Source organism: Bidens hawaiensis, unplaced genomic scaffold (genome assembly GCF_021521415.1).
Source record: "Bidens hawaiensis isolate Kalapana, Puna unplaced genomic scaffold, B.hawaiensis_p1.1 tig00057201_1, whole genome shotgun sequence".
In the NCBI taxonomy this organism is placed as follows: domain Eukaryota; kingdom Viridiplantae; phylum Streptophyta; class Magnoliopsida; order Asterales; family Asteraceae; genus Bidens; species Bidens hawaiensis.
In genome coordinates this window covers 53,135-76,393 of record NW_027506388.1, presented here as the reverse complement: position 1 = coordinate 76,393, position 23,259 = coordinate 53,135, and the positions used below count along the sequence as shown (strand labels likewise).

General features: G+C 43.7%; 2 non-coding genes and 3 pseudogenes across 2 annotated transcripts; 4 read left to right on the top strand and 1 right to left on the bottom strand.

The window, feature by feature from the left end:
* The first annotated feature begins 5,583 nt into the window (after nucleotides 1–5,583).
* Nucleotides 5,584–8,398, top strand: LOC143617719 (uncharacterized; annotated as a pseudogene).
* A 703-nt stretch (nucleotides 8,399–9,101) lies between these two features.
* Nucleotides 9,102–10,201, bottom strand: LOC143617718 (uncharacterized; annotated as a pseudogene).
* Nucleotides 10,202–10,547: 346 nt separating this feature from the next.
* TRNAK-UUU (transfer RNA lysine (anticodon UUU)) lies at nucleotides 10,548–10,620 on the top strand. The gene has a single exon. It is a non-coding gene; the product is annotated as a tRNA-Lys (tRNA).
* Nucleotides 10,621–10,906: 286 nt separating this feature from the next.
* On the top strand, nucleotides 10,907–12,161 carry LOC143617716 (ATP synthase subunit a pseudogene; annotated as a pseudogene).
* Nucleotides 12,162–19,178: 7,017 nt separating this feature from the next.
* TRNAW-CCA (transfer RNA tryptophan (anticodon CCA)) lies at nucleotides 19,179–19,252 on the top strand. Its single transcript has one exon. It is a non-coding gene; the product is annotated as a tRNA-Trp (tRNA).
* The last annotated feature ends 4,007 nt before the right edge of the window (nucleotides 19,253–23,259 follow it).

Below are 23,259 nucleotides of genomic sequence, written 5' to 3'. Positions count from 1 at the left end.
AGCACTAAGACAGCCACCAAATCGTGAACGGTCGTATTATGATTTTGTTGACGAAGTCCCAAGAGCATTTGTCCCACCACCAGTCAGGGGAGTTCAAAGCCACTTCATCCCACAAGTGGCTATAAATCCTCTACCGATCATTATTCCGGTCAGACGTGGAAGGACTTTCTCAGTGAGGCAGAACAGTTTGACAGGGTTACCTGTATTTCATGGAAAGGCTACAGAAGAACCGTACCTACACTTGAGTGATTTCAACTTGATATGTGCACTCACCTCAAGTCAAGGTTTCACTACGGAAGAAGTGAAGATGTGATCTTCCAGTTCAGATAGAAAGATGCAACGAAACAGTGGTTTTTATCGTTGCCATCAGCTAGTATCTTCACTTGGGGGGACTTAGTACAACAGTTTTTAGATGAATATTATACGCCACAGAAAACCACCAAGGCTCGAAACAACATTCAAAATTTTCAGAAAATCACATGTGAAACTTTTTATGAGACCTTTCAAAGATTTAATCGATTGTTGAGAACTTGTCCGCATCATGGAATCGCCTTATGGAAGTTGATAGATGCATTCCACGACAGTCTCTCAACTAATGACGTTCGTGATCTCCAAGCCACCACTAATGGATCTTTCTTGCAAATGATGAAAATGTAGATTGGGGGCATTTGGAGAGACATGCAAATAATTCGAAGAGACATGTACTGTCAAACAGGATGGCAAAAAGAGCTGTAGTAAAGTAGTTGAAAGTCATTGTTCAGATGACAGAATGGATAGGCTAGAAAAGAATATGGATATGTTGCTGGTTGTAGGTGTACAAGAAGTAGGGAATTCGGGAAAAACATATCCGGTATGTGAAGGTTGTGGTGAGTTAGGTAATGAGGTTGCGAGTTGTGAGGTTGTTCAAGATGAAGAAACTGAGGAAGAGAAGGTCAACTATGTGCAGGGTGAAAGAAAATACAATAATATGAGTTCAAATACTTATCATCTGGGCCTCAGGAATCATCCCAACTTCAGTTATGGAAACCCAAACACGCAGCAGAACCTGAATTTTCAAGGTAGTTCTCAGAAGACAGGTTACCAATCGAACCAGAAACAGTACGGGAATCGTTCGGGCAGTGGTCAGAGTGGGTACAATCAAAGAGACTCTGGGGTTATAACAAGGGTTATCAAAAGAATTATCAACAGGGGCAAGGAAATTCCTCAGGTAACAAAGACGAGTAGATGGAAGACGTTATGGATTTTTTGAAGGAGATGAAGAGAGATCAGGAAGCTCAAAATAAAGTTTTAAATCAAATGAAGGCAGATCAAGAGACTCAAAATAAGGCGTTCAATCAAAGGTTGGAGCTTCAAGAGAAGGCAAATGATGCAAGAGATAAACAGGTGAGTCAACTGGCGGAAGAAATGACAAGCCTAAAGAGAAATCCATCCAAACTACCGAGTGACACTTTGAAGAATCTGAGCCATCAAAGTAGTAGTTCGTCAAACTCCAAAAATGCACACGTCAGTGCCATCACAATCAAAGATAGTGTGGAGAATGACACGGTTGAAGAATTTGAAACGGGGGAAGTTGGTTGGTATTGTGGTAAAGGTTGGTGATTATTACTACCCTGAGGATTTCTTGGCACTTGATTACGCACCAGCTGAGAAAGAAGAAGAACCCCATGTGATATTGGGGAGACTGTTTTTGGTTACTTCCAATGCTCAGATTAACTGCCGAGATGGAACAATTTGCATGACCTTCGGTAATCATAAGTTAATTTTAAGTATATTTTCAAATTCATATGATTATTCTTTTGAAAATAAATATTCTAGGTCATGTGCCACTAATGGTTGTCTTCCTCGTACGTGTGAGGATGACGCCAATAAGGAGAAAAGTGTTGTTTTTTACAAGTCTAAGCGTGAACGAGAGAAAGAAGAGCTAAATGCAATAGATGTAAAAAGTTGAGCAACAGTAAGTTCAACAAACAATACTAAGACGGTGATGGAAGTGGTGGTCAATGAGGAAAAGGACGGAACAAACAAGAAGAAACCACCAAAGAAGGAGAAGGTAAAGAAATCACCCGGATTCGAGAATGAACAAAGGAGGTCATATTTTAGGCCCAGGTGGGAGGCATTAGGGCTACCATTGTGTTGGAGAAGTAAGAAGAATGAGATGGAGGAAGGTAAGCACTCCATTAGACCACCATAACCACCAATAAGGTAACGGTCTAGCTTAAGACCTTAACAAAAACTTAGCGCTGACCGGGAAGCAACCCGGATTTTATTTTCAATTTGTATTTTATTTTATTTTTTGTAGTTTGTTTAACCGTTTTATTTCAAGCGTACCACTGTAGCAAAACTCAAGTGTGGGGATGTCACACATGGAAAAAGTTAGAGTTTGCAATGTTTCGGTAAAGAATCATCTTGACATGAGTTGCAGCTACCCAAGGTGCGTTCATACTTTTCTACGATTGATTCAGGTACGTGTATTATTTTTGTTGTATTTGAACTTTGTGGGTGTAGTTCACTATAAAGCCTCACGAGACCTTACTCGTCCACCCGTCCTACCGGGGGGTTTAAATGGCTTGTTGCATATGCTAAATGCAATCGTGATTCCTACGAAAGTGAGTTAGGTATTTTAACATATTTACTTGTTTAACAAATTTAACTATGAAATTTATTTAATTCGGCTTGGTAATTAAAATCAACAGTTTTGCAAACCGTTTAAAAGGCCTATTCTAATATTGTGAGAATCATGCTTCTACACGTGTGAGAGTTTGCAGATACTGTTGAGTGAGTTGAGGAGATGAGTTCGTCTGAGGATCCGTAAGAATAAGAATTCACTAAGAATACACCTTCGTAAGAATAGTGGTTCCGGGACGCAGGCGCCGGGGGAAGTTTTATATGCTCCCCCCTTATTTACTACTACATATCTCGTCGCTTCATCTAAGGCAATAGTAAGCAGGGAAGCAGAAGCAAAAGGTCTTCAAAGAACTTTTGTGTAATAAAGCTTCTTGGTCTCATTTCATTGGTCTCTAAGGCAAAGTCAGAATCGTGCTGAGCCCTTCTCCCAACGCGCCATCACCTACAGCCCTCACAAAGGAAAGGGAAAAGGGAATGGGATTTGTTCATTCAGCACGGTGCAGCCAACACTTTGATGAGCACAGCGCAGTTCACGTCACAGCTACTTTCTTGTCTGCAACTATCATACAAAATTTGATTTATCCGAAAATCCGCCGTAAGTCCTGTCGGGTACTTCTCCTCGATCTGTGTAGAGCTATTTTTTCTTTCGGGTAGCCGCGCCGCCGCTGTAAACCTGGTGAGTAAGCAGAGTCCTTCTCGCTTTCAAGGAAAGGCCTTCTACCATGATAAATCTTACTTGTTCCAAACGACACGGTCCGGGGCATTTTCGGAGACTAGCCTGCTTTCTAACTTACTGTAAGAAATTCCTCGTTTACTTGCCGAACCTTGTTATTTAAAATCTAATAACACACTTATCCTATTCTCGCTCAGCCTATATTGTCGCATAATTGGCCGCTGGAACTCCTAAGTCAAAGAGGAAGAGAGTGAATCTAGAAAAGAGAGTCCGACTTGCGTGTGTTAAGCATATAGCTTTCTCTTCTCTCGAGTTCACTCCTTCCCTATTATGGAAGTTACCTCAAAACCAACTCTTCTTTCTAGCTTGGTAATCCCTCGCTTTATTTACTTTTTTGAATGCAGTTCGGGATCGAACGAGGTTCTTAAAAAGAAAGGCTATTCATCTTCCCTTACGGGCTTATGGATCTAGTGGATCGTCCCAGTCAACTACTACTTATACTAATTCTACTAACTACTTAGTTATCGTCACTGGCTGCAGATCTGGCTTGGCTCGATAGGCTATTGAATAGGATGGAGGAAGGCTTGTCCCTAGCTTCTGAAACAAGAGAACGGACCGACTCTAACTAATCCACTCCTACTAACAGGAAGTGTAAGGGCAGACCTCGTCCTACTTTCACTCTACTCTTTCCATTTCAATGCTAGCTCGATTGCAGCTAGATTGCTCAGTAGGGACTACTAATGGACTATCAGAAACGAAGTGAGGGATTGGACGACGGACGGGACAACTAGCTAATTGGGGGACGGAGGGACAGAGAGAACTCTTCAACGAAAATCAATCTTGAAATGAAATAATAATAATCTCGTTCAGTAGGAAATTTTCATTTTTCATTTCATTAAATAAAAGATAGAATCGTTCAGTAGGCTAATCTTCAAAGTTTATCGATTGAGACAGCGGCAGGCCCAAAGAGCTCTACAGTAGTGCCTTGCGAGATCGTAGCTCGTTCACCTAAGATGGAAAAGCACTTGGTTGAAAGCCTAGCAACGAGAAAAAAGAGTCCCATGCATCCTTTAGTCAACAACCATTAGTAAAGAATAGGATCAGACCAAGTGCGAGATTGGATCAAAAATAACGTATAGAAAGGATTTGCAACAGAGAGCCTCAACAGCAGCTCTTAACCCACACTTTTTGCTAGTCAATTGCATTTCAAGTTCCCGCACAGTTGATCCAGCAAAAAATAGAATCTAGTCTCCGTGAGTCTATACCAATATTACACTTTCTTTAAATACTTTTTATAGGTTATAAGGAAGCCTAATTTCCTAGGAAGAGAAGCGTGAGGAAAAAGAACAGGGAATAAAGGAGAAAAGGAGGATGGAAGGGGACGTGTAAGCATGAAGGCGGATACTCAGGTCAATCTTGGTAGTGAATAGGTCATTGGAGAGGAGAATCTTTCTATAGATAGAAGCAAGCGGGTACAAGATCGAAAAGAATGCGTTGCATGGAAAAGTGAGATGTCCAAGATATTAAGAACGAGGGGAAGAATCGACGAGGAATCTAGACTAGAGAGGAATCTAGAACATCAAATCGTGAATGAAAAAGAAAAAGCGTGAGGAGAATGATCAACTCGAGATGTTAGAAGGTGCAAAACTAATAGGGGCCGGAGCTGCTACAATTGCTTCAGCGGGAGCTGCTATCGGTATTGGAAACGTCCTTAGTTCCTCGATTCATTCCGTGGCTCGGAATCCATCATTGGCTAAACAATCATTTGGTTATGCCATTTTGGGCTTTTCTCTAACCGAAGCTATTGCATCGTTTGCCCCAATGATGGCCTTTCTGATCTCATCCGTATTCCGATCAAAGAATCAAAGAAAGAAGGTTGAAGTTTCATAAAGCAAGCACCTCTTTCCAGCCTTAGTCAAATAGCCACCGGAGGCAAGGGGCGCAGTTCTTAAACAGAAGAATGGCGAGAAAGAGGAAATGATTCAAATTCAAGAAAAAAGAGTCGAATTGGAAGTCAAGTAAGAAGGAAGGAGGCTAGCCCCCGAAAATGCTCCGCGCCTAGGTTCTTTTGTCGTTGGGGCTTACACCTTGTGACTCATTCATTCGGCAGAGCGTTCCTCGGGCGTCGATCAATCCTGAATCACAGGCCGCTCTGTCATTGTCTGATTTTTGGTTGTCTGATCACACTCGAAATTATGTATCTACTTATCATATTTTTGCCCCTGCTTGGTAGTTCCGTAGCAGTTTTTTTCGGACGTTTTCTAGGATCAGAAGGAACCGCTATAATGACCACTACGTGCGTTTCATTCTCTTCGATCTTATCTTTGATTGCTTTTTATGAAGTCGCACCGGGAGCTAGTGCTTGCTATCTAAGAATAGCTCCATGGATCTCATCGGAAATGTTTGATGCTTCTTGGGGCTTCTTTGGCGACCGTGAAGTCACCGGATGAATTGCCGAGTAGATAGATCAGATCCGGACGCGGCTGTTGCTCCGCGGCGATACGGACTCGACCCGCTCCTACCCACCCCGGGGCACCATAGCATGTCGGGAATAAGGGGGGACATACTGGACGTAACCACTCCCTTGGTTGGGGGCTGTGCCGCCCCGCCTTTCGATCGATACACAGTTGAGGAGGCCGATCACGAACGCTATAGGTGTGGGAGCGATCCTGGTCAGGGAAGGCTAAGACGGCGCCTCGCATATGGGTAGCAAGAGGGCGCTTATGCCCCGACGGTGGGGCCTTATGGGGAAGGGCCCAGCCCAAAAGGGACAGCACACCCCCCACTTCAAGCGCACCTCTGTATCGACTGAATCACTCTAAGGTCTAATCGGTGGAACCGGTGAACCACGCGAACTGGTTAGATGCGTGGGGCAGAGGGCTCGTAGTACCCCCTTTTCTTGATCCAGCCTTTTCGTAGCTTCGGTAGTAAATCACCTACTAAAAAAAGGGGCAGGCCCGCACGCCTTCTTTGAGACTACTAAGGCAGGCGGTGGACTCTTTTATTAGGGAAGGGAAGAAGGGGCCTAAGCACGGCAGATGCCGTACACTTGAGTGGAAAAGGAAAGCGAGACCTTACCTCTTTTTCCAGGCCTGTTCGGACATACGGTTCCCCCGGAAGATCAAGTTGATGAGCCGTGTGATGGGAAACCTTCCCGCACGGTTCGGAGAGCACTGAATTAGAAAGAGAGGTTCACCACTACATCATTGCATGCAAGGGGAGCTCGCTCGATTCGCAGATTGGTCCGACTCGTAATTCACTTCTGACCCCGTGTTCGATAGCCCGACCGTAGTGATGTTAATTGTGGTTACATCCATAAGTAGCTTGGTCCATCTTTATTCCATTTCATATATGTCTGAGGATCCGCATAGCCCTCGATTTATGTGTAAGAATAAGAATAAGAATACACCTTATATGCTCTAAATAGGGTTGAGAATCCACAACAAGCTAAACTTATATGCTCCTCTCCCCCTATTCCAAGAATCCATTAGATTCTTGGAAGCAAGACCCGGGGTTGTGTTTGTTCGCGAGAATGGATTCCTCGTCAAGTCAGTTTGGGGGGTGTGGACACACTTGCGCGAATTCGGGTAACGGCTACAAGGGAGAAAGAAAAAGGAAACTGTACCCGACCAGGGATGGACGTAAACTCGTAAGCTACCGAGGGTAGGGATAATCGTCCAGGTCTTTTTGTGAAAGAAAAAAGCCGCCCCGCCGCAGCAGGCGGGTTGCTTCCTCTGTCGTCGCCGGGGAGCTCTTGGCGAGGAGACCTTAGGAAAAGTTGCTAAAACAAACGGGGGAGAAGGATCGACCCGTTCAGTAGAATTCCGAAGAAAGACTGTTGGCAGCAGGTGGAGACATTTCTTTGGCCCTTCTAAATTGCAAAATCAAAATGCAAAAAAATGCGGGCAGGGTGGAGCTCGGCAGAGGGTTCGAGAATAGGGTAGGGTCCTGTTCTTAAGATTCAGATAATAAAAAAGTTCCAAACCCTTTATGTATGCACCTCCGTACAAGTGCTGCGTACAAGTTCCGGTCAGGATGATTGGGAAAGATCAAACCAATTTAAATCACAGTAGTAGTAGCGTAAAGGCCGTAAGCCGGGGGGGCGGCCATAACATAAAGCTATTACTTTCACACCTCTCTCTCTTTTTAGATATCTATAGATAAAGAGAGAGATCCGCTGCGTGAGCAACCCGAGGCGTTGGAAATCCAGACCGGCTCAGAAAATCACTGGTGCTATTTAGTCCTTCGTTTCGACAACAAAGAAGTCATCTTTGACGATTTCCCTTTCCTTCCCTGCCGAGCCGCCTCTCTTCGCCATTCGATGCCTCTGCCTTCCCTTTCTATAACATAGCCAAGCGCCCTCCTTTACAATCACTAAGAAAAAATAAATACCAATCAAAGCCCTATCGTATCAGTACGTCTCTGTGATTTTTCCGGCCCCAGGGGACTTTACTCGACCCATTCCCCAGTCTCCCGCGCTGCTCAAGTAAGTGTGCGACTCCGTATGAGGACCTCCTTCCCTTCTGCCCACTCTCCGTTCACACGGTTCTCAAAGCAGAGGAGGAGGGGTGGGCAGCAGGTACCACGAGCCCTCTGTCCCACACATCTATCCAGAAGCAAGTGTGGTTCACCGGTTCCACCGAATGCTCCTATCTGTCGGCAAAGATCGTGTGAGTGTGCAGTTATGCTTCGGATGCTTCGACATAGAATAGATCGACCCAGTTCCCGTTCTTTTCCGGTGCACTCGCTTTATATCTCCGACACACAAGGAAGGACGCGGTGGGAAGGAAGGAGCCCTAGCCTCTGTCCGGCCGATCATTCCGCTGGCATCTCGCATTCACGCCCCCGTTTGACTGCCGCTCGGGGATGTAGTTGTAGATACGTTAGTCTTAGTGGGTCGTTGGCTCCACTTGTTATCTCCTTCTACGACATGCTGTTGTCGTCGCCATATTCCATATGTCACTTAGTCATCTCTGCCTCGCTGCGGGTCAGCACAGCACCTCCGAAAGAAACGGAGGACTTCATTCAGTGACCCCGCGATCGCCCTCTGAACGATCAGAATAAGGTAAAGCTTGAAGATAAGTTTTGTACTCTATTAATTTCTCGGTCCCTCTAGTCGGGTGGGCGCCGGCCGGTCTTTCGACCAGATCCCCCTAAAAACCGTACGTGCGGGTCTCCCCGCATGCGGCTCACGCCATTCGAGGTGGCCCAGCCCAGCATTCATTCTAAAATCCTGTAGTGAAATTGAGACTGCTCGACTTCGGAAGCAAATTCGCGTGTAGGCAGCGCTGTCTGTCGTACCGTTGACTCTATCTATTCATTGAATTTGCTTGATTCCATTTTTATATAGGCTCGCTCCCTCTTTTTCCAAGAATTCATGCACTTCCCTTTACTCCATAGGGTCTTCTTTAATAGGTTCATAGTCCAAAGCCTTCCATTTCCGTCAAATGACCCGGCCTCCCCTGGCTCTTCCACCGTCTGGGCTCCCTTTCCTCCCTATGCTCCCCCGGCGCAGGCCTACCACGCTTCGCGCCTGCGGCGTTTTCGCCAGACGGTCTTTGCCAGTAGTGCCATCCTCCCCGCTGGCTGTATGGGCGGGTTGTCCCTCGCTGCTGCGTTCTGTTAGGCTATGGATTACAGGAACAAATGTAGTTGAATGGAATAGGGAACTGTGCAAACCCTATTCCAGAACCTAAACCACTCCGTTGGTCTAAGCGCAGGTGTAATCCTTTACTTCGTAACCTCTTCATTGGTCGCTGGGGGTTATACCTTGACCATTGTGAATGTATCTGAGGTTGAGAATCTAATGGATTCTCCCACGTTGGTCTAAACTCCTGTTAACCCTGTAGGTGAACTCTTCACCTACAACCATTTTCATATAGCGACGAGATGCTCCTCTTCGCACCATTCGTTGGGCTTCCCTCTTCGGGAGCCTGCGTCCCGGCGTTTTTGCGCAATAAACCCCTCCGGCCGAAGACTAGTGGTAGGTGGTCCCGCGGAGCTTTCGGAAAAGGGTAGCCTAGTGTGTAAGCACAGCAATGAACCGCGGCGAACCCCCAGACGACCTATCTAAGATTAGGGGGGAGATCCTCAATAGTGATGACCCTTTCACTCTTCCACGGACTGATACATGTACCGAATGCTCATACGGGAAAGTTGACTCCTGGGTCTGGAACCTGGGGGGTTGCTCCGATAAATCCTTTCTTTCTCGTCCACTCAGGGGGGTGCGGACACACCTGCGCGGATTACAGGTGACAGTTACAAGAATGGTGGGGGAGACAGGTTCCCCACCATTCTTTACCCTCTTTTAGTAAACTCAGCTATGAATATTCAAAAATGAATGCCGGGCTCTTTCTTTCACAGCTAACCCCATTTTCTTAATGCCGAGACTTTCTCTTTCGTCGAGCCCCGAGCTTGTGGTCCTCCTTTGAGTTTGGGTTCAATTGGATGAATCTGTCAAGTCAAGGTCAACGTACGTAGCAGCAAGGAAGGTGCATCGCCTCTTTCTCGTTCTCGCTCGGGAGCCAAAACGAACACGCCTGCTACCTACTGTACTGGACCTTCGACCAGGCATTCTACCTTTGTCGAAGCGGAACCAATACCACTGCATTGCGCTCGAACAGTTGAGCGGCCGCCGGCCCTTCCGTGCACAGATATAGATTCATTCTTCGTACCTGCCTGGTCCAGCCTCACAACCCTTCGCGGGTTGGTAAGAAGTCAGTCTTGTTTGGTAAGACGGAATTTGACAAAGAAAAGAGAGTGCTCGCCCCGGCCAACAAAGACCGTAATTACCTAGATAACTGCTCCTCCCCTTCTCCGTCTTTAAGGTTTTAAGGCGAACCGTTTGGCGGCTGGAAATAAAGACGACCTCACCTTCTCGTAGATGGTGTCAGTGAGAGCCATTTTAGTACCCCCCCCGTTGACCTTTTTTTGTAGAGAGAATCTTCAATGAGTGGAAACAAGCAACCTTACTAAGCTAAGAAAGGTGCTTGTTGAGTAAGGTCGGCTTTCTTCGAAAGCTTGAGCGCTTCTTTCTCATATCGATCATTCAATATCCTTGACTTTTCAATAAGGGGCGCGTTAGCTAGGCCGTTTTCTTGCAGGAGTGCTAGCGCGCGCCCTTACGTTTTCTTTGCTTGCTCTGCAGTACGAGCCTCATACAAAGCCGCGCCCCTTTAATATGATGAAGAGGGGCCCCGCCCTCTTTGATTTTCCGCACCAATCCTTATTTACTACTACATATTTTTTGGGGTGTATAGCTCAGTTGGTAGAGCATTGGGCTTTTAACCTAATGGTCGCAGGTTCAAGTCCTGCTATACCCAAACCTAACTTGCACTATACTATGAGTAAGGATGCGTAGTAGCGCAAAGAGCACTCTTTGGCCTTTAGATTAGAGGCGCTTCGCCGTCTTTGATTGGAAGGAAACAGATATCTAAAGTGTGCAGTGAGGGATCTTTATATTCTAGGTAGCCAGTCTTTACTTCACTCGACCCAAGCAATGCCCAAAGAGTCCCCTGTCTTTCTTGGTCGGACCAAGCTAACTATTTCCGACAAGTCTTTCCTCATTTTTAGAGCAAGAAGCGGAACTACAAGAAATTTATCTTTACTATGAAAGAATTTATTCAGCGTTTTAAAGAGGATCCTAGGAATGCGGATATGTTTTTTGCGGAGGTACCGACTCAACCTGGATTGTCTGTTGACGAGATAGCAGAGCGTAGCTTCAACGAGTCGACGCTTTACCTTCCGGATCATCTTTATAGCCCCGCAAATGCCGAGGCCCTGACGAAGTTAAATTATCTTTTAGTGCATATGAAACATGACTTCGGCCCCCAGCCGGCCCTTATTCAATCATTCCAAAGGGAAGTGAACAAGACATCCCCAGAATTCGTTTATAGGAAGCTTGAATCTATACATCAAAATCAGTTAACAAGTATAGATAATTTTTTAAAACCTTTCAACCAAAATTTCTCTAGTAAAGACTATTTGAATTATTGTGATGAGTACACTTGCTCACTTACGATTACGCCCAACAGCCCACTTGAGCAATTTGACATTCTCCCATTGATTCCTATGAAGATAGGAAACTTGTATTTCTCATTCACAAATTCATCTTTGTTTATGCTGCTAACTCTCAGTTTGGTCCTACTTCAGATTCATTTTGTTACTAAAAAAGGAGGAGGAAACTTAGTACCAAATGCTTGGCAATCCTTGGTAGAGCTTATTTATGATTTCGTGCTGAACCTGGTAAACGAACAAATAGGGGGTCTTTCCGGAAATGTTAAACAAAAGTTTTTCCCTTGCATCTTGGTCACTTTTACTTTTTTGTTATTTTGTAATCTTCAGGGTATGATACCTTATAGCTTCACAGTTACAAGTCATTTTCTCATTACTTTAGGTCTCTCATTTTCTATTTTTATTGGCATTACTATAGTGGGATTTCAAAGAAATGGGCTTCATTTTTTAAGCTTCTTATTACCCGCAGGAGTCCCACTGCCATTAGCACCTTTTTTAGTACTCCTTGAGCTAATTTCTTATTGTTTTCGCGCATTAAGCTTAGGAATACGTTTATTTGCTAATATGATGGCCGGTCATAGTTTAGTAAAGATTTTAAGTGGGTTCGCTTGGACTATGCTATGTATGAATGATATTTTGTATTTTATAGGGGATCTTGGTCCTTTATTTATAGTTCTTGCATTAACCGGTCTGGAATTAGGTGTAGCTATATTACAAGCTTATGTTTTTACGATCTTAATCTGTATTTACTTGAATGATGCTATAAATCTCCATTAAAGTGGTTATTTATTTATAATTGAACAAAAGCGAGGAGGCGAAGCCGCTTTACCGAATTGTAGAGGTGAAGGAACGAGAACTTCCCCCCCGAATCGACAAAAAGATTCCGTGCACGTCTGGTCAAAGTATATCTTGTCTTTACCAGAGCGGCTAACAAGAATTGAAGTTTTGCGCATAACCGCGGGTTCTTCAATTTGATTTCTTCCTCATAGACGAAAGAAGTAAGGTGGTTTACTTTCTTTATCCGCTGATTGGAACTCCTTATAATTACCTATGCTTTCTGTTATCATTTCCAGTTGTTCGATCCATTGTGATTTGGCTCCTTGGTGTGGAGAGATCTCTGCCATAAAAGAAAAGAGAGAGCTCGTAGGCCTTATTCTGCAGATCAAAGAGCGACTTAATTCCCCATTCATCCGAAATAGTATTTTAGTATAGAACAGAGGCATTGTGGGCCGACTACTATGACTACATGCGCATCTAGTGCAGTGGCTTGGAAGCCAGCTACCTTGACCATCTTCCGAAGTTCTAAATAATCTACTGATCAAAGGCTGTAAGGGCGGGCTGCTCTACATTCAGCCACATCACAGTGACCCCCGAAGCGATCTTATTCTAGTTGCGGGACGAAATCCGACAGCCAATTGCTGGCTCTGAATAACCAGCCCAGCAAGAAGCTCAATTCTTCTATAACATAACGGGGCGGGGTTGCGCGCGAGCCGAGTGACGTAGGTGCACAAGAGTACTTCGCGCCACAACCATCTCTTTTTTATGGGTTCTACGGACCGATGCCTGCTGCTTCATCTGGGAGAAAATAATCATAGATATGCCGGTCATTAGAAGGAAGAACCACCATAAAAAGATTCCTCGTGTATCATCTGTAGCAAAATTATGCACGGGAGCTAGCAATCCGGACCGTATTGAAGAGGTTCCTGAGACACAGCATGGAAGAGTCACAATATTCAGAAACGAGGTCCAAGAATGAAAAAGGGGTTAATTCATTTCAGTGAACTATTTGCTTTGCCTTAGAGACCAACGAATGGTGCAGATACATTATGAGGCTTTCTCAAAGTAAACTCCCAGCAAGCAAGATGAGATCACCACTTCTCTCGGACTTCCTTTACTTCGTAACCTTAGCTTTAGATGTCCTTTCATAGATTCTCGAACCTCCGACAGACATAATATCCATATGCGTTCTTTCTCTCCTCCCCTCAGCCATAGAGTCATCTTTCCCCCTTTTTCACTATCTCGCCCAGCATATCTGCCGGGAGCAAGAGCATATCCAAGTCCCCTATTCAGTTGAATCAGATCTAGTAGCGCTCACTGCTGAGGCGAAAGAAAGGAGCAAGATACGGCCAAAAAGCCGGAAATTCTCGCGCAGGAACAAGCGTAGGCCTGTAGCGCGCCCTTCAACCAGGAAGAAGTGCTTTTCTTGGCGAAGCGAGGAAGCACAGTTGCGCGCCTCTCCATAGCCCCTCTATACTCTAGAGGTATTAGTACCAAGCTGGAAGCTTGCTGTGTAATTTCATAAAGAAAGGTGTGTGAACCTCAGCGAGTCCGGGTTTCATTTCAAACTAGCCTCCTGGACTGAACCTACCTTCTTAATAGGTTATAACTATCAATAAAGTAGGAATGGCAGAGAAGGAGATGCGCTTTCTTGAGTTACAGACAAGGAACTCCATTCTGTTGACTCTACCAGATAGAATAGAACCCGTCTTTTTTCATAGTCTAGTCAAAAGAAGAGTTTGATCCTGGCTCAGAAGGAACGCTAGCTATATGCTTAACACATGCAAGTCGAACGGGGAGCTGGGCAGAAGGAAAAGAGGCTCCTAGGGTTTATGAGAATCATATATAAGATCTCGTCTAAAGGCAGGGGTGAGCTTTCTCACTATACAATGTAAAAAAAGGACCAACGACGATGAAGGAGGAGTTTCATTGAAGTAGGGGCGGAATCGAAGCGAATCAATTCTGAGTTCATGCCACGACGATCTATATGGAAGGGAAGTTTGATGCATTCCTGTTGAGAATGAAGAAGAAGAGATATCTTCTTTTGAACAGGAAAATTGGGTCACATCTTCTTCTATTTTGCTTTGCCGGAATTCTTTGATTGCTCCGTACGAATTTACAATGGAATCCTGTTCGTTGTAAGATCACTGAAGGAGGTCATCAATTTGGAGAGTTTTCTTCTACACGGAAACGAAGATCTTCGAGAACTAATATTGGACCGGGAATCAAAAAGGGAAAAAAGTAAAGTCTAAGCGCATATGGCACGAAAAGGAAATCCGATTTCGGTAAGACTTGATCTAAATCGTAGTTCAGATTCAAGTCGGTTCAGTGAGGGCGACCGCGAAAGTCACCGAAGGGGTCAGTCTTTTCCTTCACCCCAGATTAAAAAAAGTAAAGCGGGAAGGGCGTTGCAGATGTCCGGGACGGACACGACTTCTTCTAACGCTAGAAGACCACTGGAAGACACCCGGACCAGAGCATGTCGTGAAAGAAGCACACTGGGCGGGCGTGCTTCGACCGTGTCTCCGGGGCACAGTTGGATGTAGATATCATGAACGCGAGGTGCAGGATACCAGGCCGAGAAAGCCGGGCAACCACTCCCCTATGTGCCAATCGCTAGTGCAGCCAGGGCCCCGGCGCCCAGCTCCGCTGGAGAGGCCTCGCCTGATCTGAGAAGTGCTAATTCGGTTCGGATAGACTTCATTCAAGAACGCCGCCGCCCCTGGAATCAATAAGAAAACAAGTGCTAAGTTTCAGATCAGTGAATAAACCGAAACGAAAGAAGAGACCTTTCTCGCTCGGCGCCTAAAGCGCACTATGCTCCGCTTCAACAAATGAGAGTTTTCGGTGGAACCGGTGAACCACGCGAGCCGCGTGGGACAGAGGGCTCGTAGTACCTGCTACCGCAGCTATGCGGTGGAAGGGAAGGAGCCTAAACTGACCTTTTTTCTTTGAAAAAGAAAAAAAGCAGTACAAGGAGATTAGACTCTCGGATGAGACTAAGTAGCTACCGACCGTTCCGACGCGCCCTTGACCTATCTTGATTAAGACCGAAACCTATCTAATCGAAAGTGGGGTCTAGTTTAAGCTGTCAAAGAAATGGCCTGGAAAGAATAACCACTAGTAGGGATATAGACGGAGTCTCGCTCAGTAAAGAGAGTTATTCGTAGAACAGGAGAAGAGCCTTGACTTTCTATTATATTAGTCCAGCACGCTAGCTGCAATCTTTCTAAAGCAAGAAGGGAAGGGAGAAAGTTTACTTTGAGAAAGAAAGGCCTTCTCTTCTATTTCGATTCTAATCGGTGCGTTATCGCTTTGATTTCTCGTTAGCTAGGCTTCAATAAGGACGTTTAGGCTTTACTAATATAAGATAGAAAAGAAAGGTTTCATCAGGGTGCGAAGGTTTGGAACCTTATACAAACAAAGAGCGTTTTCTTTCAAATGACAACTGCCTCTTCCTGCTGCGAGGCCTTGCACGAAACCAAACCCCCCCCCCCGCCCGCTCAAGTACCAGTTGCTTCGCAGGTAGGCCCACTTAGGTTAGAGGGGCATTGTCCCTCAGTTCTTACCAACCCCCGGTGTGTAATCGACATGTTGTTAGCTTCAACTCGTTCGAATAAGAATCTGCAATTACCTCTGCTGTCAATTTCTTATTCATTCAGGGCGCTCGGCCGGTGCTCCTTTCTCAAACCAGAACAACTCTGAACGTTAGGGAAGATAAGGGAGGATCACCTGAGCGAACTGACCGAAGGGACTTGACTTATCCGAACCGAACGATAGCGGCTTAAAGCTAAGAGCAGCGTCGCTGCTTGATCGGCGGGGAGGAGCATCTCAAAGTATGGGGCAAAGGATCAAAGGATAGCGTATTCGTGGCCTCCTGGTCTGTAGGATCAAAGTATGAGCCTACTTTATAAGCTCTTCTTTCAATATAGATTGCCCCTGACTCTCTCTCTATAAAAAAAGCCCTTCTTAATTCTTAACTGAATAAGGCTTCGGCCCTATGGAGTAAAGGGAAGTGCAGATCTGGAGTGTTTGGACGAGAAAGAAAGGCTTTGCAGCAAGCGGAGTTGTACCGAAATGGATTTTCCGGGCATACGAGAAAAGAATCCAGCCGAGCATATTTGTTTGCTAGTTTCTTGATCCCGGAAATCTTGTACTCAGAGTCACGGATAAAGTGGACTACCCAGCGCCTTTGATACTTGGTGGATGACCTTTCTAGTGGCTTTTTCCCGTCCCTTTTGGGACCATTCACCCTTTTCCCAACCAAGCATAGGTAGAAGCCCTCTTTCCCATACACAACGACGGTTCCAGGCAAGATTAATAGTTTATAGTCGACTCAATATCGGCGAAATCCCCCATTGAATCTCTTTAGTACCTATTCTCTTGTAGTGCACCCTTCCTCGAAAGAGTAGGCGGTTGAAAGACCCACCTCTGAATAAAGTTTAGGTTGGGAGATCTCAAAGGGGAACCTCGCTTAGCTTATCAGTCCCTGTATTATTCAACTCATCTGTCCACTTATCTTGTCCAAAGCAGAAGGAATTTTTCAATCCTTTGTTTCGAAGGTAATCCGCCAGTCTCTAGACTGGAAAAGATTCAATCCACTTGTTGGCCTGCTTCTATGTCCTGTAGCTTCTAAGGCATTAGCTTCAAAGGGGCTTGTTGGCCCCCTTCTTAGCTCCTGAGGTCTGCTTTAATTTAAGCTTCGTCGAAAAAGGCCCGTAGCTTACAACATCTTATGAGAAGGGCCTGTAGCTCGATACAATTTAAGGCCAGTTGCGTACTTGCTAGAGACGGATTCCGCCATTCCCTGAAACATCAGGGCCCAGCTTGAAAAAGATTTGGATGCGGATGATAGAGAGCATATTTTTTATATATCCCCAAAATGAGAGCTATTAGATGAGAAGAGACTTCGCGCCATGGAACATGCCCAGGTCTACCAGAAAAGGGGCTTTCAAGTGAATTCCAAAATAAGGTAATATAGAGAAAGGTCAACATAGGAGATAAAGTCGTGAAAAAGATTCTTTCCGGACGTGAGCCTCACCCAAGAGGGAAACTCCATTTTGTGCTCGATCTCTTCTGTCATGCATCATGGCTGGGTGAGTTGTCCCATTGCGAAGGAACCTCCGTGCTTCCAATCTGGTCATGCACTTCTTTAAGATGTGGAACCTGGGAGCTTTCCTCTTATAAAGAGGGCTAAATCTTTCGTGGGGGGGTAAGGAGGGTGCCGAGGTCTTAATAGAAAGCGGTTGATAGTCCCGTCTGCTAGGCTTTTCCGAACTTCCCTTCGCCTTTCTATCTCTTAGTTAAGGGGGTTTCAGAGAATCATCCGAACGAGATAAGGTTGTCAAATGGGGGAAGAGGAACGAGAGGCGTCCCTGGCTCACTAGTAGGTGACGAGGGGATTAAAAAAAAGGGCTCATTTCACCTGCCCATGCATTCGTTCGGATCCATTCTTCCTTCTTTACCTTTTCAACCCACCCTTACTAGCTAATAGGGCTTACTAAAAAAACGAATTTGCCTCTTCCTGGTAATGAATTAAGCGGCAGCGAGGAGGTTCGGTTCCATAGTGATTTCGTCTGCTTTTGGAACTTAGATTCCTAGGGACAAAGAAAGTGACTTCGGACTTTTGAATTCTCAGAACCTCCTTCGAATGAAAGAACTTGAGAGGGTCTCACAGGCATCTCTCTTCGAGCGGCAGTGCAAGCTCGGATGGTGTTAGCGCTGGCAGAAAGTCCTGGATTAGTTTGTACCGGTGTAGGTCCCTGAGTGGTGACTTGTCCCCCTTGATGTTGTGGCATTGGATTAGTATAGATCCCCAGTAGCTTCAGTGACATTGGCGGCTTTAAGGTATGCCTTAACTTCGTTCCAATTGAGAAGATTTTCATCTAGATGACATCACGCAAAGTATGACACTCTTCGATGGTACGGACGCAAAGTATGACACTCTTCGATGGTACGGACGCAAAGTATGACACTCTTCGATGGTACGGCCTGCGTATCGGTGAAATGGACAGAACTTTGAATAGTCGAGACCAGGAGGCCAGGGGAGTGGTTTATCTCTGGGCAGAGAAAGTTTTACAGGGCAGAAGGTGGAGAAGGCTGGAGATCCTTAGAATAGGTCCAGGGGACAAATCAAAAGGAAATGCTATTTGCTTCGTAAGAATAAGAATTCACTTCTATGAAAGACTTTCACGGGAATTGTCTTGATCGTCGGATATCTTTGTTAAAATAAAAAAAAGGAAGAAGTGTTATCGCCTGCAATTCTTCCCAGTATGGAATGAGTAAAGAATCAAGCTACAAGTTTCGATCTATACGAAAAGCACGGGTTTTTTTCTTTCTTTCGGTTTCATTGATAGCAGAATATCCTGACTCTATAGGGGCGCTAGCGCTTTACTAATAGAATAAAAAAGAAAAGGGGCCTTAAAAACGTAATAGGCTGCGCTGCTACTCTAGGCTCGCTTCTTCAAGCTCCGCCCCTTTTTGAAAACGAAACTAACGAGCAATCAAACAAACTAAAGCGCTAACGTTTATATTACTTAGTAAAGCAACCTTTCGCGCTAGGCGCTCACTTTTTTTGTCTGGGTGGAAGCTGGCGGCGGGGCTTGCTTAACCGGATACACGGAATTGGGATCTCTGTCACAGGCAAATCTTTCTATCGGGAAAGCCTCGCTTATTCAAATCAAAGGGCTGATTATTTAGAACCTTGCTCCTAAGATAAGTAAGAAAGCGTTGGTGGGATCGGCGGGATGATGATGAGTATATAAATCAATAAAGAGGAAATGGCAAGATAATTTAATATCGATGGAGGTGCATTGCCGCTGTGGAAAACAGGGCAGGGATTCTCTACAATGACACTGTAGACCAAATGAAAGGGATGTAGCGCAGCTTGGTAGCGCCTTTGTTTTGGGTCAAATCACGGGTTCCAATCCTGTCATCCCTACCTATTCTTCTCCTCTGGGCAGTCACGAGGGATCCATTGAGATCGATTCGGACATACATCATTTTCATTTTCTGAGACTTTATGCATGTTTAGTTTTGGGGGTACAAAAAGAATCCTTTTCTTTTTAGTCGTATCTACTGTGATAAGAAAGCGTTCTTAGTTCAGTTCGGTAGAACGTGGGTCTCCAAAACCTGATGTCGTAGGTTCAAATCCTACAGAGCGTGATTCTGTTCTTGTTAGGTCTAATTAGAATTCAATAACTTCACTCATTTGAACAGCAACCTGAAGTGAACCTCCTGCGGATAAAAAAAGGAGGAAGTCAATAAAAAAAGAGATGTTAATGATTCAAAGGTCCAACTGATCGCCACGCCTGTTTTGTAAATATGCAGTGACGAATAATTCAGCCAAAAAGTAATAGGAATTAGACCTAACACGATTCCAAAAAGAAAAACTTAAAGCATTTCGTTTTATTTGAAAGGGGAAAAAAGAAATATAGGGTTCCAAACCTAAATAAACATCCGAATCGCCCATGAATCTCAATGACCAAGAATTGGCAATTGACGCGGGAAGGAACTATTTAATACCTGGAATCTCACAGAAAGATTCATCATCTGTTACATCTACTCATCCCACGATTCCGAATCAACAGACCCCGTTACCGAGATAAGGCAACTCTTTTTGAAAGTCATAGTAAAAAGAACTGTGTCGTCTAACTTCTTTCACAAAGAAATGGTGTAAGCGGAAGGGAAGGCGTGAATCCTCGATCCTAGCTAGTTTGATCTGTCGAAATAAGGTTCCCGGTTGGCTTTGTATGAAGAAGCCTATCTTTCTAGCCCTAAGTGAGCCATAGATTGTGAGTGAGCTTTCGGGGAGTAGAGAGCGAGCGTAGAATACCAGTGGAAAAATTCTTTCTTTTTTCAATTTTTTGAAAGGGAAGAGACGCTTCTCGCAAGCAGCAACCATCTATATAGCGAGAGAGATCCCTTGTCTTTGTCGCCTACCTATGTATAGAATAGCACGATAGAGGCCCTAATCTATAGCAAGAGTCTAACCGCCTGCATTGATGGACTGAAGCAGGAATGAGAATAACCTAGTCTCCTTATGATTATGAAGTAAAGCAATGGAAGAGAGGAAACAGGCATAACCGGGAACCATCTACGGCTTGAACACTCCTTCTTGCCTTTCAATCTCGACCTACGCTTGGAGGGAATAGTGGCTTTCTTGTAGTAAATGAATCAGAACATATAGGTAGCAACTATCTCGAAATGGAAGCATCTTATCTTGAAGGAAGAGGTTTCAAGATTAGGGTCTTGCTTACAATAGAGATCAATCTTTCATTCTCTTTCCTAGTGCACTATAAGCTATTAAAGAAGAGCTTAGGGCTATGGTCTCACTAAGAATACACCTGCGCTTAGACCAACGGAGTGGTTTAGGTGCTGGAATTCCATCTCTAGTTGGGGACAAATCAAAAGGAAATGCTATTTGCTTCGTAAGAATAAGAATTCACCGCACAGTGCAAACCCTATTTAGGTCTCACGAGTGCACATGAGTTACCTATATCAGGTGATTTCGTTTTCATAATTTTTTTTGTTTTTCTAGTTTGTTTGTTAAAAGTGTAATTGTATAAATTGTTATGACCATCACATTAAGCCCGATTTTAAGAGAAATAAAATAAGCAGTAAATTTTAACCCCGTCCTCATTAATGTTATTTTAAAGGCTAAATTTTAAATATTGAGGACAATGTCAACCTCAAGTGTGGGGATGGGGGAAATTGAAATTTTTCCTTAGAGTACATTAATTGTGCGCAAAAGCTGGAATTGTAACTTGTTAATTGCTAGTGTTAATGCCAAGTAGAGGTCTTTGGTCATAAATTTTTAAGTTTCTCAAAAGTCTTCCCATACAAATGTTTTTCAAAAATAGAAAATTAAAATGGACCGTTTAGATGGGGATAACAAGTCATGCGGACATGTACACATGTTTCATGTCGGCAGCCTAATTCCTCCGGTACGTGTGTAAGATTTTCCTTATATATAATACAAATATAATATATAGTATATACACATGTCATATGAGCGCCATTATTGAGAGTAACTAGTATGCCCATGATATCTAGAACTTGGGTGTCTCATGAATTTTGATATCTTAATACCACCACCTGTATGGAGAAATAGGACTTTAGAACACCCATATTATATTGGCCTTAAAAAAAACTCCCTACCTTACAGTATCCCTTAGGAGCCAACTGATGCCTATTCCATTTTTCTTTGTTCTTTTTTACCCACATTACAAATCGTGTTAGACTTGACCTTTTATTTTAACCCTGTGGATGAAACCCGGTATAATAAGAGTTGTAATTGAGTTATTTGTCGAGCATAATACACAATGTATGTATGTCTCAGGTCCGCCTCTGTTTATGTAATGTTCGTATTTACGTATCTGACATTTTTCAGTTGAAAAAAAATGGAAAATCAAGGAAAATCTCAAAAAGAATCAATGTTTGAGTCAGTATTGTTTGTAAATATTAGTGAGTGTTTGTTGTCTGTTTGTTAAATAAATTGGGTTTCATCCACCATCAGTCACTAAATAAATCCACTTCCACACCCTAACATAAGCCATAACAAAACCCTTAGTTCTATTCTCTATGCAACCGGTGGGTAATGGGTGGAGATATGACTTGCTCCCAAGCTTATTACATTGTGTTCATACTTGGTATAAAGGGCAGAGATATACTAGCACATTTTTTTTGTCCAGATATTAAACCGAGGGAAGAAATGTTATATTATGGGGGTATGAACATGTGTGCCTTAACCGGAAACAAAGTAAACTCGTTTGGGTGTTTTCATAGTTTTAAAACGTATCATTAAATTGTTTGGTGGGTTATCAACCTTGACTGTCAGTTCTTGGGAATTGGGTATGACCTTTTACCTCGCTAGTATTAATACTGATAATTTATGAACCATCGATCGAAGTGTATGTGTTGCATGAGAGTTTGCTTGAGGCAAGCATAAGGTAAGTGTGGAGATGTGATGTGTAGGTTAAAGAATGTATTTTAAGTGTTTAATTTCGTGTATGTTAAGTGTTTTTATATATCGAACAAGAATACTTTTGAGTGGTTTAATGTTTACAGGTGTGCGGAGCTTAACGGAACTAATTTGGAGCATTTATGATGCGTTGGAAATGAAATTAATGATATATTATATGATAGAGAATTGAAATACGAAGACGTGGCTGCAAAAGGGGAGGAAAATGAAGTTGGAATGAAGATTTTATAAAGAAAATGATGTTCGGAAGTGATTCGTGCGCATCTAAAGTAAATGAGCATATCCGGGTCTAGAAAATGAATTACAGAACCCATAATATATGAATTCTGGGTTTCTCGACGAGGAGAATATGAAAATGGCATAATGGGATCCGTAAGGTAGCAACTAAGGACCGTAGCCTACGGCCCTGGCGTAGGTTACAGTGGCCTAGTCGTAGGCTACGGCCAGGTCTGACGGAAATTGCTTTTTGGGCTTGTTTTCTTCCATAATTAAGCCGGGATAAACCCTAGATCGATTATCCTTCATATCCTAACACCAAAGGACGATTTTGTGGCCATTCTCCACCATCATAACACCTTCCAATTAGCATAAATTTCCATGTTATCATCCTTGCAACAATCAACGAAGCTATTCAAGATCAAGATGCAAGGCTAAACCGTTCGTGACCATCTCTGGGAGTAGGGTTGTGTTTGTAAGCAAGACTTTTTGGTATTTGAATCTTTACATTGGAACTATAGTTGATCAATCATTCGGTTTATTAGCCATTTATGTTTCTTTATGCATTCAACAGTTTTTCGTAATTAAATGTTTTGTGATTTATCAGTTTATTGATTTGTGGTCATCAACTTTTGGGATTAAGTTCTTTGAGTCATTGACCCGTTTATCTTTAGCCATTAAATCTCTTATATTTATCAAACCTTAAAACTGATAATCAATTATGTTATTATTCATCCAAACCAATAGTTCGGATTAAGTTCTGTGAATCAGTAAGGTCAAATATCTAGTCTTTTGATTATAGGTATAATCAAACTAGTTTTCCAAATAGGTTTAATCCATTGTTCTAGTTTGCTTCACAACCTGAAACCTGGAGTTGGTTATATTTCTCAAAATTGTTTTACAACCAAACAATATTTAAACTGCTTGACATCGGTTGTTCGCCTTAGTTAATTAGTTACCGAATAATAAACAT